We start from the raw sequence: 17723 nt of genomic DNA on the forward strand, positions 1-17723 counted from the left end.
AAATGACATGAAAAAGAAGTCGGTATCAGTGTTCCCTGACTTCTCATTGATTAAGGGTGGGAGAAGTCAGCCAAGAGGCCATGGAGACCATCAGTAATTGATCAAAGAAAGGACCAGGGATAAATTCTGAAGTAGATAACCCATCCAGAGGAAACAGTGAGGCGATGATGGTAGCTAAAGCGAACCAAGTGCTTATTACAGGCTGGGCTTTGTGCTAAGGCATTACCTGAATTGTTGCATTTAGCCCTCTTAACAAACCTTTGAGTTAAGTACTATTATTGGGCCCATTCTACAGATAAGGAAATCAAGGCTTAGAGAAGTTAAGTAACTAATTCAAGTTTAAACAGATGGAAGTGACAAAGAAAAATTCAAACCTAGGTCTCTGACTTAAGAGCTCAAATCCTTAACTACTTCTCTTAGAGAAGCACAGAGCAATCCCAGACTCAAAACATGTCCCTTAATTTGCAGACACCCAAGTCCCCTGCGGTAGATCTCGGACAGGTTTTCTGCTCTTAGAAAGGGAGAAGAGGAAACCACTACCAAACTTACGTCCTGAGTTTCAGGAAAGCCACCATCCACAGTGACCTGAGTGGGATTCAGTCATTTCTTGATGATCTTTTCTGAACCATCTGACTGCGTGTCACTCATTTTAGGCCCTCCTCATCCCCCACCCACCCCCCCAACACGTGCCCTTGATTTTTCTCCCTGCTGGAAAATTCTCCTGTTGTTGAATCTCCATCACCCCATGGAAGTGGAGGCCCTCCAGTTCTGGCTAACACCCACCTCCCTCCAGGGCTATCTGCCGAGGAGGGGGTGAGTATGGACTTAATGACATGCTTTCCTTAACAATCTTCCAAACCTATCATCTAGGATGGGGTTTACAAGCATTCATCAACAACACCCCAGCAAATAGGTTAGTAGGATTAGCCCACTACCTGTTTAGGAACCTGGAAGGCTAAGAGATTTTTTACCAAGATTTGGAACTCAGGGATTTTAACCCCAGTTCCTCCTGTACCACGTGGCCTTTAGTAAGTAGCATAGCTGCTTTGGTTGTCCATCTTCTCCTTACCTTCCTTCCCCCTCCCCGCTCCCCCCACTCCCCCAACCATCAACTCTGTTGGCAGAATGAAGGCTGAGTTTTGCCTTACTTCCCACAGAACTAATTAAAGTCTACAAAGTACTTTGAGAACATTCAGTGTGGGGTTCCTGCCAAGTCAGAATTACAGGTGGGAATGACAAGGAGTGGGAATAGGGTAAAACCAGAATAGTGGAGTTGCTCTAAGGAAGGTTCCAATCAGCCTCTTTCTACTATGAATCTTAAAGCTCTTTCTCTGTGATTGTTCAGTCATCTCAGGGAAGAGTTCACTTCTTTTCCCCTTTCACAGGCTCAGATCCAAGGCAAAGTGGTAACTGAGTTCTGCAGCTCCGTTTGCCCTTCCCTTCAAAATTACACACAGATCCCTTCAGACAATACTTGTCTTATGAAAAGGAAATGGTTGGATTACACCTTAGTCTGGAGCAAAGTCCTCAGATGCAGGATGCAGGATGTCGATCGTTGTATCTTCTGGGCTTTCAACTGTGGCTGGTTAATCACTGCGCCTGACCTTCTGCTCTAGCCCTTGACATGGGCACCAGAGGGGGCGGCGCTGGTGGGGATTGAAAAACTCTTCTAGAGTCAGGTCCTGCCCAGGAGGAGTTTACCTATGAAGGCAAAACGTACACAGTAAAAGCAACTTAAGAACAATTACAAAGCAACACATTGATATAGGCAAAATAACAGACCAAGGGAGGGATTAAGGTTAGACTTCAGAAGAACTTCCTACCACAACAGATGTTGTGGATTCTCCCTTGTTTGGTAGGTTTAGGAATATCCCTATTTGAAAGCAGGGGTCTTTTGGCTTTAATACTCATCACTTACGTTACAAAAAGCCTCAGTCTTTGGGGTCTTTTAAATATGCCCTGCTTTTAAGCAGGTCAGCTGTACTTTGGGTGTTTCTCCCTTTCTTCTCTCACTGTCTCATGAAACATTTCCTGGCTCCATTTCTCCCACTCCCATATCCTGAATAGCAAAGGCTTTCTACCCTTCAAATCAACCTGCCCCGCTGTGGGACATGTCATGGAACCAATAAGCTGCCAGATGAAGGGGAACAGGTTGTTAGATACTTTCCAGTACGTGTCTCAAATGTACAAACGCTGACATCATGGAGCAAGGAGGATGAGGGCTGGGAGGGGTATCTACCCCTCTTAAATGCTCAGAGATTAAGCTCCACATCCTTTAAACTAAAGGTTTCCAAGGCCCTTTGTCTTTTTTAGGAAGGGCTCTCTGTTGTCTCAATTGTCCACACTTCTGGTAGCAAACTAAGCCACTGGTAGCCAAGGGAGGCGATTTGTGATGCAGCCTGGGAAGGTGTTCTCTGAGGGGTCTGACCCAGCAAGAAGGGTTTCTCTAGGAGGAGTGGATATTAGGAAGGGTTTGTTTCATTCCAGCTCTCACCAAATACTAGAGTGAGGGGATAGACAAGCCTAAGGATGCAGGGTAATAGGAACAAGCTGGGCCAAGACAAACGACTTGCTGCAAATGATTCCAAAATGATAACAGAGAGAATGGCAAAGATGAACACATAATAAGTGGGAAATGATCAACTCTTGCCAAGATTATATTATCCTCAGAAGAAGAAACAAAAGGAAAGGGAACTCTAGTTTGGGGAAGGGAAGGAGATGATGGACATGACCCCTGGCCCCAGATTCACCCTGCAGCTGTGGCTTCAGGCCAGGGGTTTGTGTTTTCAAACTTGCGTGGAAAGTGTTGAGCAAGAAGGCGGGACACTTGGGTCCTATGCTCAGTTTGTGCCTCCAGCCCACCCTCTCCCAGCACTTACACTGTGCAAGCACCGGGAATACAGAGATGACTGTGATATGGTCCTGCCAGCAATGCTCTCACATACACGGCAGATCCATACCCCATCTAACACATCCAACTTCACACGGAGTTGAATCCAAGAGTATTGGGGAGAGCACAGGGATTAACGCTAAGAATGCTGAGTCAGCAGTTTCTCCACCCACTCCACTTCCTCAGAAAGTGGAGGAGTTGTAGGAAACCACATGAGTTTCACTAATCCCCCATCAATAGCACCCACTGCATTACTGGCCTCATTATTTCTTAATGGGACTTCGTTGATTACAGACTGCTTAATTACAGTGACAGACTCCCTCTTGGTTGGTGGGGGTGGGAGGGACTGGCACAAGAAAAAGGGTGAGAAGGTATGAGGGGGACTATGAATGTAGGCAACCGCAGCCTTACCCCCACTATCCAGGGCAAGAGCCAAGATGAGGAAGAAGCCTCTGACCAGCATTACTGGCCCTCTCACCACCGCCTTCCCCTCAAATGATAAAGCCTCCAGGGATAAAGGGAAAAAATCAACTTCCTCTTACGGCTGTTTTCCCATTATAGTTTCCTTCATTGGGCTTTTAAAAATATCTGGTAATCAGAGAGAAACAGCAACATCATTGAACCACAGATACAATTCTTGGCACACAGTAAGTACTGAATAGATATTTGTGGAATACATGAAAGTTACAGAAAGACAAAGTAACGGAGGCAAAGGCATACAGAAGAGCAAGCTGATGGTATATCTACGTTGGGCTACCTGAATCAAAGCACATTTCCCCCCCACTAAAATCATCAATTACATGACAGCTGACAAGACTCGAAGGCATTTTTAGCATTATATATATGCATCAAGTAACTAAAAGAGAGGAACAAAGAAGGGAGGAGAGAGAGCTTTATTCTGTATGAGTAGGTACGGGCAGCAGTCCCGAAAAGGCTGAGGCGTCAAAGCAGAGAACAGGCAAGGCAAGGTCAGAAAGACCGAATCAGCTACGTGTCAGAGGAAAAGGTGTGGAACAGAATGGCCATTTCGTGCTGTAGACCGAGAAGGTCTGGGGCTGAGCCAGAGAGCCATATCCACTTCACGTAACATGATTTAGTTCTTTGGTGGCCTTGAACTGACCTCACCTTGCCACCCCTGCCATTCCTATCCCAGGCGCTCAATAAATAGTCTTGGTTTAATCTCAGGCAACCCTTGATCAATTGTGCTAATAAAAATGAAGTGGACAATGAAAACTTTTTAAATTTGGTTTTGCCCAAGGAGTTATACCGTAGCAATTATGATTTATGTAAGCATTCATTGGAAAGGGTTTGCAATGCCAGTTTGGGAATGGCTGGGGTAGGGCAGCCAAGATGCATGTTGACAGGCAAGGAACAGTCAAGTTAGGTTTTTAAATTTCCTAAAGATAATTGACATGCCAATGTTTAAGAGTTGACTATTTGTAACCACATTCTGAACTATATAATTTATGGAAATTTCTTTAATGTCCCCATTGTTCATTTGTCATATTCATCATTAGAGGTAGATATATTTCAGGGTTGTTTCTTCTTTTATATAAACTGGCTTATGCCATATTCTAGTAGAGTATTAAACTGTCTATAAAACTCCCTAAATTAATCACCCAATAGTTTAAACATAATAAACATGTGAACTGTCTCAGTTAATTGGCCCAAGAAATTGTGTTCATCCCCAGAATCATATTTTTTTCCTCTCACACTTCCCCTGTCATCCTGAGCTCGTCAGAAGCAAGAAAAATTTGTTCTTGACAAATGTTAGATTCATATCCAGAATTAGCACAAGACCCTAAATAGGAATTTAAGAAATAATTCACTGACTTAGAGGATCATCAGATGACGTGTAGGTCACTGACTTCTGAGACGACCACCTCCGGTTCAGGGAACAGAGGGAAACTCCAGAGGCAGGAGGAGATACCCTTCCTACAGGCGGAGTCCGGTCCCGTTGGGGAGGTGGGACAGCACTCATGACACAGGGACCAAGGCAAACAGAGACAAGGACAGACCAGGAGGCATTTTACTGAGCTACATAGGTAAGTGCTGGAAAGATGTGAAGAAACTGCACAGGGAAAATCAAGGTAAGGAGTAAAGGATTAACATGAATCAATATATATAAGACACCATGTGTGTGTCTCTGTGTGTGTTTTGCAAGAAGCAGCAGGAAAAGCTGGTAGGAACGGAGTGGACCTAAATCTGTGGAGAGAAGCAAGGAAAGGGCCCTAAGTCTGGAGAGGAAGGCTGGACGGTGAAAGCCAGGAGATGTGATGGAAACTAAGTCACCAGCCTTCAGTCCTCCTGGCCGATTCAGACCCACACCCGCCGCTGGTGGGCAGGCCAGTAGTTTCCTGCAAGACTATTTGACCCATGAAATACATCTTCAGGGTCCAGAGAACAAAAAAGAGTGGTCTTGCTTATAAATGGCTCTGAGCCTCTGCTGAGGAACACAGAGTTAAGTCCACTCTAACATGAAACCAAGGGGACCAAGAGATAACAGTCCTCAACTGCATAACGGGCTTCCAATCTCTGAAGAGTTATTATTCGCAGGACCACCAGCAGCTGTTCCTCATCCTTTCTGAGGAAATAAAACCCACAAGGAAATAGAATGAAACTACAGAAGCAGGGACTGAGTTAGACAGAGGAAACATTTCCTGAGTGCAACAACCCCCCTCTTCGGTGACAGTCTTCAGGGCAGCTTTCTTATACTCAGCCATCAGATGACTTCGATGCCAGTTAGTTGAGCTTGTTGGAAAATAGTGCTAAATGCAGTGTTTCATCATAGAGCTCAAATATTTCCTCATCTGTAAAATGGGTAAAATAATATTTCACAGAGATGGAATGTGAGAAAATGTGCAGCCCCGTGAGAGGCTCCTAGTAAGTTGTGTGTGTGTGTGTGTGAGAGAGAGAGAGAGAGAAAGAAGTAAATATTTATGCTTTTTTTTTTGCTCCCCTTCACTTTTCTTAAATATAAAATAAGTATGGACTGCATCCTTCAGAGGCCTTTGTGTGAATGTCAAAGGGGCTCAATATATGGAAAAAACTAGAAATCATAAGCTACCACATACAAAGGCATATGTTGTCATAGACAATCTCTGTGAAAGTCTTTACCAGCTGCCAATATATGCAGATCCCTTTTATTACAGGTCATTGTCTCTGTGTCATGAACACAGGCTAAAACCACACCCCTACACTGCTGGAAAAAATCCAGAAAACCCTAAAAGCTCAAACTTCCCTGACTTCACATCAGTCCTGGCACATGAGAAGACAGATCATAAGAAAGATCGTAGGTCAATCAGGCCTGAGTTCAAATCCCAATGCCACTGTTGCTTAATACCTTTGAACCCTGGCTTCCTGATTCACAGGATGTGGGTAAGTACTATCTACCATTTGGATTGTTTTAAGGTTTTTACTAAAATCAAATATCAAATAAAATAAAAAAGGCCTGGCCTTCTGAGGATGGCCTTTGAGTATTAGTTCCCTTCACATGAGTTGTGTAGCATCCTATCACTGGTTAGGATTCTGCTTGGAGACGGCAGAGTGGACACATTGATGTCTAGCAATGTAAGATTCCGAGCAATTGTGTAAAGGGCACTGAGAATGGCAGAGAATATCTGAAACAGAACCTCTGCACCTTGCAGAACGGCCATCATTTCCCTAATCTGCTCCTCTCTTTCCATGTCCTTCTCCATAGCGATCCCTCATGTTTTCCCGTAGCGTGATGCGCCACTTCAAATGGTTTCCAGCCTCAAATTAGCTCCTGGGTCCTGCTTTGTCCAGGAGAATGAGGCAAGGGGACTGGCAATTAAAAGAAGCTACTTTCACCCAGGGTTTGCCCAGCTCATTTTGAAAACTGGTCTGATACACATACATGATAGTTTTCAAAGAGCTTCTGGTCCTGAGAAAATGGAGCATGTTTCCATATCCCGCTCCTTGCTCAGGAAAGAAGGAAGGAGTGTGGAGGGAAAGCTGAGGCCTGCAGGTGTGTTTTGTGGCTCTGCAGGTGCACACATTAGAAAATGTTTCTGAATGGGTGTGTATTAGCGGAGGGGAAGGAGGTGTGATCTGCATCCTGGGAGACTTGCTGTATGGGTGAAGGCACGATTAGTGAGTGTACACATCGTACTACTTCTGAAGTGCAGTGTATGTATACAGGTGCCAGTGTCTACCTAGCATGGCGTGGGTGCTAGGGACAAGTGTGTGGTTGTGTATGTTAGTGTTTGTTGCCAGAAAGTATGATGACAGCCACATGCTGATAGAAATCAGTTACCAAATTCAAGTGGAAAAACAAAGCCATTTGGCTTTGAAATGAATTTATCACACAACTTAGGCAAATAGCTCACTTCTAGTCTCAATCTGTCTCACAGTCCAGGCTTCAGACTAAATCACTAAGAGATAAGCATCGTGAGGGCAAGGATTTTGAATATTTTGTTAACTGATGTGTCCTCAGCAATGTGAGATAAATATTGGAATAAATATCTTATAAATGAATAACTGATTTACTGAAACCACCTGGACCATTCTGGCTCTGCCAGTTAATGGGGGAGTTGGGATGATGGCAAAAAAAAAAAAAAAAAAAGACTAGAGAGTTGGACACTGATACTTGAGGGAAAGGAAGCATGTGAAGAATGAAGCTGGGACAATTAATCCAAGCAGGCTCCTTAGATGGATGGGGACTTAGAGCAGAGAACTGTCAACACTCTATGCAAGAAGTTATCCACTAAGTATTTGTTCTCTAACATTTTATGAGTATCTCTAATATTTTATGTGTGGAGGATTCAGTGTTTGATGGTGTGGTTGTAAAGATGAGCAAGCTGTGGTCTTGAGGTATGCATTTTGGTGAAGACCAATGTGAAAAGAGACAACCATTATAAAATGGATATGGGCATTGGTAAAGGTTTGTAAAATGTGTTCTGGGAGCAGGTGGGATGGGAGGGGAGCTGGGTTTTGAAGCATGAGTTCTTCCTCACTTGCCCAGCACAGAAGGGGACAGGGTTTTCCAAGCAGAGTAGGGCAAAGTCCACAATGTTTTGTGGCAACAGGAAGGGGCTCAGCTTACTGTGCACGACGGCAATGACACAGAGGATGCACAAGGAATCCAGGCTTTTAGATGCAAAGATCTCCTAGACATGTTTTCTTAAAGCGGATCATTCATAAAGCAAAAACCCCACAGCACATGTACTGTATCCTGACTGCACAGGTAGCATTGATTTCCATACTTGTAGTCAAATAGCAAAAAGAGGGCAATGTGTGGGTAAAGGTATTAAGAAGTTACATGGAGATTTTTATGAGACAATATCAAATGAACAGGGTTGTAAAATGCAAATGAAAGGAAAAGGGAAAATGGCTACTGAAGAGACTTTCTGAAAGAACATAAATCCACTTAAGGGAACACGGCACACATGTAGAAAAATGGCTCAGAAACACTTACAAAGCAACATATAAATAAGTGCAAATAAATACAGTACAGACTGAGTCCCCTGGTGCTATGTAACCATGGAATAAACAAGAAATGGATATTGGATGAGGAGAGGTAGGGACTGCTTCCTGGAGGATGGAGATTTAATTATCGGCAAAGCTAGTGTATGTTAAACAGAGTTACCTGGGAATGCATCAAGCCAAGTTCAAAAAGCAGGCAGAGTGAGAAAACGGTCAGAGCCCCCTGACTCACTCCCATCCGGGTTGGTTTTTTGCCCACCCCAATGAGCACGTGACTCATGCGCCACTTTGAACAGTCTGTTTTCATTTCCTATGCAGGCAGTCACCCCCTCAGACGCCCCATTCAGTTTTCCCCAGACACTTATGACTCTCAGATTTCCTGTGGCTCCAGAAGTATGGGGGTCAGGCGGCCCTGGACTACAGGGAGGCAATTACCCAGGTAATTTAGGTGCCAAACTACTTTATTTGAATGTGAGGCTCATCTATCCAATTTTTGGCTCCCCAAGGCCCCGGCAGCTGACTCTCCCGAGACCAGCACATGCAGCACCAAGTCTTGGAAAACTTAACAATGTCCAATAAAATGTGGCTGTGTTGACATCATGTAGGGCCCCTGGGTCCCTCAACCACCTTTTCTATCTGCCATTTGGTTTGACATACGCAGCCGTCTTCAAGAGCCTGTGTTAATTTCCCGTAGATGCAAGGGTGCAGACCGGCTCTGAGTTTTGTTAGGTTCGAAAGTTGTTGTACGTCGCTCACTTAGACAAGGAATGTGAGTCTGAAAGGACTCCTCACCATGGGGATCTCTAAACTGGGAGACTGTTGGCCTGGACTCCCATCAATACAGACTGTCTCCCTGAGGTAGAGTTGAGAAGTAGTTAAGAGTTAAAAAGGAGAGTGTTTAAATAAAGGTGGAGAGGGAGAGGAAAGGAGAGGAAGGAGTCAAGAAAGATGACCAGATATCTGGCATAGGCAACTGAATGCCCCCAACTGAAGTAGGGTCTACAAAATAAAGACCAGGTTTAGAGGAAGTAGATGAGTTCTGCTTTTGAGCACGTTACATCTGAGCTACACCGGAGTGGACAGCGGCTGTCCATCAGTCTGTGCGAGACTGGCTTGCTCTGTCGGTATCCTGGTTTATTTCATGCCCGTGTGGCCTGTACCTCCCACCATATTGCACGTCCTCAGATGATGTCTGATGCCTACTGTTTCTTTAGTATCCACCTGCAGAGAACTTCATATGGGGTCCACTCAAAACTGGGGCTAACACTTGTTGATTAATGGGCTGGGAAAAAAGATACTTGAATGCCTTTCAGGAGAAACCTCCTGCCTCACAACTTGCTTGTGTGTTTGGGGGAGGGTGTTTCTTTGGACCAGTAGAGCCCAGTGTAGACAAACAGCTTTGCTGCTTCAGTCTGCTCTCTTTTTTTCCTTTTTTGAGATGGTCCTGGTATGTCTATTCATTAGGTTTTTTAAGTTGTTAAGCTACATGAAACTGAAGTTAGGGTAGATGATTTCATAAGTCTGTCATCCTGGCTGCATTCCTTTCTATTATTTTATTCTGTTACTTTATTCCATAAGATGGATTGAGAGCCAAACCCAGCTTGTCCCCGTTGCAAAGGCAGGCATGTCAAATAATGATCAGAGGACACAGGGAGAGGACTCTGACCCAGGAGACCAGAGACTTTTGAACCATTTTTTTATGATACAGACACCTTAAGCTCCCACGTGTTAAGAAGCAGTAGAGTTGATTCTTCTTTCCCCATTTCCTCACTGCTATGAAGAGTACTCCATCCGCAGGGCTCTAGTTTGTGGAAACTTGGAGCAAATTTTTAAATTCCCTTTAATCTTTACCTTATTCAGTCAGGACATTATCAAGCCCTGCACATTATTGCACCTTATCTCTCAGATCCCACTCTTCTCTCTTCTGATTTCTTGGCTCTAGAAATCAGAGCCTGAAGTGGAGGTTTATGGGATAATATTTTATTGAGGAATACAACCCCGGGGAAGCAAAAGTGAAGGATTAGGAAGGCAAAGCAGGAAAAAGGAGCAAATCAAAAGGATTGTGTTACAGCTGGCCATAGCTTCTTGAAAAGCTGTGGCTTCACATGGGGAAGATGTCTGCAGATGGGCCATGTGAAGCACCTGCATCCCCAAATAGTCTGTCTAGGGGAAAGAAGGGAAAAGCTCCCATTATTCAATTTTTGTCTCTTGGGGTGTTAACTGCCCTGCACTTCTGGGTCTTGTATGTATATGTGTTGTGCACAAGTTTCTTAAGCATCGATGGCAACAGGGAAGCCCCACGGTGGGGGACAAAAGATGTATAGCATAGGGGTGAGGCAAGGCCGGTCTGTGCATACCCACAAGCTACACTAGGGCCCTTGTTCAGGACAGAAGGCTGACTCTGGCATAACTTCCTTACCATTTGTATAGCCCTAAACCTGGCCTAGAACCAAACTGGTTATGTCTGGATTATCTCAACAGACCCCTAACCATCTTTTTTTTAAATAACATTTCTTATTGATTTATTATCATTTTACAATGTTGTGTCAAATTCCAGTGTTCAGCACAATTTTTCAGTCATACATGGACATATACCCACTCATTGTCACATTTTTTTCTCTGTGAGCTACCGTAAGATTTTGTGTATATTTCCCTGTGCTATAGAGTATAATCTCGTCTATCTATTCTACAATTTTGAAATCCCAGTCTATTCCTCCCCCCCCCCCAATCTTTTATACTTTCACATGTCTAGTCTTTCCCTTCTTCATTTATTTTTTTTTGGTGGGAGAGGTAATTAGGTTTGTTTGTTTATTTATTTGATGGAGGTACTGGGGATTGAACCCAGGACCTCGTTGATGCTAAGCATGCGCCTTACCACTGGGCTATACCCTCCTCACATCCCTTCTTTAAATTCACCAGTTACTGGTAAGAAATCAACAATCCGTAAAAGCTGTTTTAATAGAGTCCCCTTGTTCTGCAGTAGCCACTGTTGTTCATCATATCAAATCAAAGCTCCTCAGTTTGGCCTTAACGCACCCGAGTGCTGCCTCACCCCTCCCCCACTCCCCGCCCTCCATGTAATGGCTTTCTAAACGGAATCTCATGGGATCTCTTCTCCGGTTCAGGTTCCCTGCTTCTTCTCTTTCATATGTGACATACTTAGGCAAAACCTTTGGCCCACATGTCCAAATGTTCTCCTCTTCTCCGATACCTCAAATGTCTAGCCTTACAAAAATAATAATAGCTAAGACTTCTTGAATACTTATTATGTGCCAGGCACTGTGCTAAACGTTTTGCATATAACATCTCAGCTAACGTATTTTAAAAACCTTTAAGGCAGGTATTATTATTATCTACATTTTACAAAGGAGTTAACTGGTATTTGGAAAGATTAGGCACTTTGCCCAAGATTATATAGCTAATAAACTGCACAGTAATGACTTAAACTTTGGTTTGTTTAAACTCCACATAAAACTTCCTATTTGCTGGAAGACTTCCCTTGTTAACTCAACCCAGTAGTGACAACTCTATTGCTCTGTGACTGCTCAGCAGTTACAAATGTAGTTTCATTATGCTGCTTTGCCACTTTTGAAACATTATCTTATTAAATGTTCTTAAGTCTTTTATTGCTCTGTGTGTGTGCGCGCGTGTAAGAGAGAGAGAGACACAGACAGACAGACAGGCATACAGACAGACAGACAGGCAGAGACAGACAGGAAGGGAGAGATAGCTTCTCAAATGAGACCCTAGACTGGGAGGCCCCACAAGGCAGGGACTGACTTCATTACTTTTATATCTCTGTCATCAGAGGGCAGGGCTCTGCTCTTTGGCACCGGGAGCACAGAATACTAGAATGCTTACAGAGCAGTGTTCAGATGTGATTTTGTACAAAACAACGGTGTGGGCCCACATAAGAAAAGAGCCCACTCCTAGATTCTTCTCCCTAAGACATAATGAAGTTAAGGATGGCCCAGGGAACAGACGAGGGGCTGACTTATGACAATAGTGATCTTTATGTACAAAGATAAAATTTGTAGAGCAGGATATGATGAAAATCTTTTAAGTCAAAAAGGATACGATTGTAGGTGAATATAATACTTACCAAATCCTGAAATAACGGGTCCAGGGAGGCACATTTTGAAACATAAAAGAATAAACACCTGAGGATCTTGTTGAACTATGGATCCTAATTCCATAGGTCTGGCGCGGGGCTGACATTCTGCATTTCTTACAGGCTCCAGGTGATGCCAGTACTGCTGGTCATGAGCCACATCTTGAGTAGCAAATATCTAGACTGTGCAAGAGACTCCTGCAAATAAATAAGAAGACCATAATAACGCTAGTAGAATAATGTGAGGAAACTCAAATACAAATATATGCTCCCCAGTATTCCGAAGTTGCATTATTGGTAGTTCTTGCCTTTTTGTTGCTGAGAAGTATCTCATTGTGTACATACCACAACTTGTATATCCATTCACCAGTTGATGGACATTTGAATTGTTTCCAGTTTGCAGCTGCTGTGAGTATTTGTGTATACGTCCTCGAGGGAACACACATGTTTATTTATCTTGGGTAAATACCTAGGAATGCAATTGCAGGATTTTCTGGTAAGCATGTGTTTAGCTACAGAAACTGCTAACCTATTTTCCGAAGTAGCTGTACCATTTTCCATTCCCACCAGCAGCGGATGAGAGTTGCATCTGCTCCACATCTTTATCAACATGTGGCATTTTTGACTTATTATTTTGAGCCATTGAAGTGAGTGTGTAGTGGTAACTTATTGTGGTTCTAATTTGCATTTCCATGATGACTAAAGACATTGGGCAACTTTACATGTACTTATTGACCATTTGTGTATCTTCTTCTGTGAAATCTCTGTTCAGATCTTTTGCCCATTTTTAAATTAAATTGTTTGTCTTATTGAGTTTTAAGAATTCTTTGTCTTGACAAAGGAATTGGCAGATATATGTATTTGTGAGTATTTTCTCATGGTAAGTGTATCTTCCAATTCATGAACACGTTATATCTCTCCATTTATTTAGGTCTTCTTTAATTTCTTCAGTAATGTTTTGTAGTGTTCAGGTCCTGCACATATTTTGTTAAACTAATCTTTGGGCAGTTAATAAGGAGTTTTTGGATGCTATTACAGATAATATTTTTTAAACTTTCATTTTCTAGTTTTTCATAGCTAATACATAGGAATACAATTGTAAGTTTTCCATAAATACTCTTTATCATATTGAGAAAATTCCCTCCTATTTCAAGTTTGTTGAGAGTGATTAGTGTTGAATTCTGTCAAATACTTATTATAAATCTATTGAGATGATCACACGGGTTTTCTATTTTTTTTGCTTATATGATGAAATATATTGATTTTCAAATGTTAAACTTTGCTGGATTCAATTCGTTAATATGTTGTTAAGAATTTTTGTATTTATGTTAATGAGGAGTATTGGTCTGTAGAATTTTTCTTATAATGTCTTTGTATGATTTTGATGTCAGGGTAATCCTGGCCCCATGAAATGAGCTAGAAAATGTTTTCTCCTCCTTTATTTTCTGAAATTTATAAACTGGTGTTATTTCTTCATTCAGTGTTTGATGGAATTCACCAGTGAAGCCATCTGGACTTGGTGTTTTCTTTAGGGGAAAGCTTTTAATTACAAATTCTGTCTCTTTAATAGAATTAGAGTTACTCATATTTTCTATTCATGTGTCAGTTTTAGAAAGTTGTATCTTTCAGGAATTTGCCCATTTAATCTAAACTGTCAAATTTATTGATATAAAATTCTTCATAATTTTCCCTTATTAGCCTTTTAAAGTCTGTTGAATCTGTAGTTATATCTCTTGTCTTATTCCTGACATTTGTAATCTGTGTCTTTTTTTTGTTTTTCTTAATCAGTCTAGCTAGAGGTTTATCAATTTTATTAATTTATTTGAGGAATCCACTTTTAGTATTGTTTATTTGCTCTATTGTTTGTCCATTTTCTATATTTTTGATTTTCATTCTAATCTTTACTGTTTAATCCTGCTTACTTAAGATTTATTTTGCTCTTCTTTTAAGGCTCCTCAAAATTGAATCTTAGACCATTGATTTGAAACCTTTCTTCTTTTCTAATATAAGCATTTAAAGTTATAAATTTCCCTTTAGGCACTGCTTTAGCTACATCCCACAAATTTTAATATATTGTGTTTTCATTTTCTTACAGTCAAAGTATTTTCTGTTTTACTTTGTGATTTCTCTTTGTGTCACAGACTATTTAGAAATAAAATTAATTTTCTCAAATATGGGGGTTTTCCAGATGCACTGGCTTTTTATTAGGTTTTAATCTAATTCTTTTGTGATTAGAGTATACTTTGTATAATTTCAATCCTTTTAAATTTAGTAAGTCTTCTTTTATGGCCCAATAAATGGTCTTTCTTGGTGAATGTTCCATGTGTACTTGAAAATAATACATATTTTTCAGTCAGGAGGGGTTATAATGTATAAAGGACAACTAGATCAAACTGGATAGTAACATTATTCAAGCCTGCCATAACTTTACTAATATTCTGGCCACTTGTTCTATCAATTCCTGAGAGACAAGAGTTAAAATCTGTAATTTAATTGTGGACTTGTCTATTTTTCCTTACAGTTATGGTAGTTGTTGCTTCATGTATTTGATGCTTTGTAATTTTCCAACTACTTATTTATTATTATTTCCTTTTGATGACTTGAACCTTTTATCATTATGAAATATCCTTCTCTGTCTCTGATGCTGTTCTATGTACTGAAGTCTACTTTGTCTGAGATTAATATAGTACCTCCAGCTTTTTTATCATTTATATGCCAATTCTTTCCCCACCCTTTTACTTTTGATCTATCTGTGTCTCTCTATTTTAAATGTATTTCCTGTAGACAGTATATTGTTTGGTCATGTTTTTCATATTCTGACAATAATATTTAGACCATTTATGTTTAATGTAATTATCAATATAATTAATATTAAGCCTATTTTCCCATCTGTTCTTTGTTTCCTCTTTCTTCATTTGAATTAATTTAAGTTTTGGGATTCCATTTTTATCTTCATTATTGGCTTAATAGCTATACTTTTTCATTTTATTGGTTGCTCAAAGATTTATAATAAGCATCTTTATCAAAGTCTGTATTCAAATAATAAACCATTTCATGTATAAGAATTTCATAGTAGTTTACTTAAATTTCCTTTGTGCTATTGTTGTCCTATATTTTATTTCTATGTATGTTATAAGTCCATGGTACATTGTTATTATTGTTGCTTCAAACATCCAGTTATTTTTTTTAAAGAAAATTTTTAAACAAGAAAAAGTCTTTTAATATTTACCCATACATTTACCATTTCTGGAACTCTTGTAGGTCCAACTTTGCATCCAGTATCATTCTCCTTCAGGCTGAAAAACTTTAACACTCAGAATTCACTTAGCTTCTATTTGTCTTGGGGGCAAGTCTTTATTACACCCTCATTTTGTAAAACATTTTCACTGGATGTAGAATTCTATATTGCCATATACTTTTCCCCCAACATTTTCAAAATGCTCTTCCAATGTCTCCTGGCTTACACTGTTTCTGGAACATCTCTAAAATTCTTATCTTTGTTCCCTTATGTTGAATATCTGTTTTTTCTCTGGCCACCTTTAAATTTTCAGCAATCTGATCATGATGTGCCTTGGTGTTGTTGTTTTTATGTTTAGCCAGCTTGAAGTTCACTGAGCCTTTTGAATAGACAGGTTTATAGTTGTTTGTTTGTTTGTTTGTTGCAGATTGGGGGGAAATTGGCCATTATATCTCCAATTTCTTTTTCTATTCCATTACATGGATGTTAAACTCTTGATATTGCCCCACAGGTCTTTGAGGCTTTTTCTTTTTGTTTTTCAGTATTTTTCTCTCTGTGCTTTGGTTTGTGTGGTTCTCTGTTTTCAAGCTCACTGGTCTTTTCCTCTGCAGTGTCTTATCTGCTGTTAAGCTCATCCAATAAATTTCTCATTTCAGATATCGTATTTCAGGCTAGAGAAATTCCATTTTAACTACATCTTCTACTTTTGTCTTCTCTATGTTCATGTCTTCCTTTAAATCCTTGTACATATTTATAATCACTGTTTTAAGGTCATTGTCTACTAATTCCACTATGTTTATCATTTTTAGGTCTGTTTCTGTTGTCTAATTTTCCTTCTGTTTATGGACCAAAATACACTGCCTTCTTGTGTGTCTAGTAATTTTTTATTGGACTTTAATATTGTGAATGTTACATTGCTGAGTGTCTGTATTTTGCTTCCTCCTTTAAAAACTGCTTAAGTTTGTTTTGATACATTAAGTTATTTGAAGACAAACTATCTTTTTGAGGCTTGTTTTTAAGCTTTGTTAGGGATGAGTCTGGGCTAGTTTAGCCTCAGTACTAAAGCATCACCCTTCTGGAATTTCTACTGATTACTCCAGATGTTCAGTGATGTCTCTACTCTGGGTGGATGGAATTTGAATGTTTCCCAGCCCTGTGTAAGTTCTAGGAATTGTTCAACTAACATTTACCAGCTGTTGTTCTTTGCTCAGCATCATGGAGTTTCACCCTACCCATGCACAAACTAGTGTTCATCCAAAAATTCCAGCAGATTGTATGAAGACTTCTGGAGCTCTTTCTCTGCATAGCTCCTTCCTCTAAAGTATTCTGACCCACCAGTTCTAGCTGCCTCAGCTTCCCTGAACTCCAATTTCTATCTCCTCAACTTTGAATGACAACCATTCTCTGCTTGATGCACACTTTCTCTGCTGCTGATGTTTTTTAAAAATTGCCTCCAGGTTGGAATCCAGAGTGATTATAGGAGTCACCTTGTTTGTTTCCCTCTCTCAGGGATCACAGTCCCGCATTGCCTCTTTTCTCAACATTTGAAAATAGCTTTTCATATATATTTTCTAGTTGTTTACAGTGGGAGGACAAGTTCCATATCAGTTACTTCTTCGTGGCCAGAAGCAGGTCTCTTACTTGGCTTCTCATTTTCTTTTTCTCTTCATTTTTCATATTCTGCAGTTTCACTGACACTTGTTAGATGTGGATTTGTTTAGTTGTCTTGCTTAGAATTCATTAGGCTGCTTAGTGACTTGAATCAGTTTTAGAAAATTCTGTAATTATCTCTTCAAATATTGCCTCTGCCCTGTTTTTCTCTCCTTTTGTTTTGAAACTTTAATTAATGTGTGGCAGGTTTTCTCACTCTATCTTCTGTATCTCTCAACCCTCTTCCATATTTTCATATTTTTTTCCTCTCTGCTGTATTCTGGATTTCTTCTGACTTATCTTCTAGTTTACCAATTCTCTCTTCAACTGGATCCAACCTGCCATTGGATTTATTCTACTTGGTTCCATTTCAAGTCCACTAGGTCACT

General features: G+C 40.6%; 1 long non-coding RNA gene across 1 annotated transcript in view; it reads right to left on the minus strand.

The window, feature by feature from the left end:
• Window positions 1–1250: 1250 nt before the first annotated feature.
• The window catches only part of LOC107033416 (uncharacterized), a 151127-nt gene continuing 134654 nt past the window's right edge, over window positions 1251–17723 (minus strand). The window contains exons 3-4 of the long non-coding RNA XR_004192112.2: window positions 12438–12644; window positions 1251–1701 (exon numbers count right to left, since the gene is read on the minus strand). This is a non-coding gene — a long non-coding RNA (uncharacterized lncRNA). The remainder of the gene's footprint in view (window positions 1702–12437; window positions 12645–17723) is intronic.

Source organism: Vicugna pacos, chromosome 12, assembly GCF_048564905.1.
Source record: "Vicugna pacos chromosome 12, VicPac4, whole genome shotgun sequence".
Classification (NCBI taxonomy): domain Eukaryota; kingdom Metazoa; phylum Chordata; class Mammalia; order Artiodactyla; family Camelidae; genus Vicugna; species Vicugna pacos.